Source organism: Corapipo altera, unplaced genomic scaffold, assembly GCF_003945725.1.
Source record: "Corapipo altera isolate COAL_440 unplaced genomic scaffold, ASM394572v1 61411, whole genome shotgun sequence".
In the NCBI taxonomy this organism is placed as follows: Eukaryota; Metazoa; Chordata; class Aves; order Passeriformes; family Pipridae; genus Corapipo; species Corapipo altera.
In genome coordinates, this window is record NW_020884875.1 from 15596442 (window position 1) to 15596868 (window position 427).

Below are 427 nucleotides of genomic sequence, written 5' to 3' on the forward strand. Positions count from 1 at the left end.
TAAGGTTTTATTTCCCTTTAAAACAAAACAAACAGCAACAAAGACAGAAAGCTTTTCCCCAGTCCTGTAAGATGGCACTTCATAAGATAAATGGCTATTTTGAACTGATACATGAAAAAAGCAGCTTTGGGAATTGCCAGAGTGAAAAGAAGGGAAAGGGTGAAGACTTTCTTACAATTCAGTAGCTTTCCAAAATTTGATTTGCAGCTAAGGAAATCCTAAATAAAACAGTAAAATGTGAAATAAAATAACTTGAGTATATTTTTTAAATTTCAGGTTACATTAGAAAAATATGTAGGCAAGAAAGAATTCACCTTACTCCCTTCTGTCACCTATGCAGTGAAAAAGCTAGAAACTTTAAGAATTAAAATTACCCTGAATACAGGGAGCCACCGATCCAAAAGATAAAATGTACAAGCTAAGAATA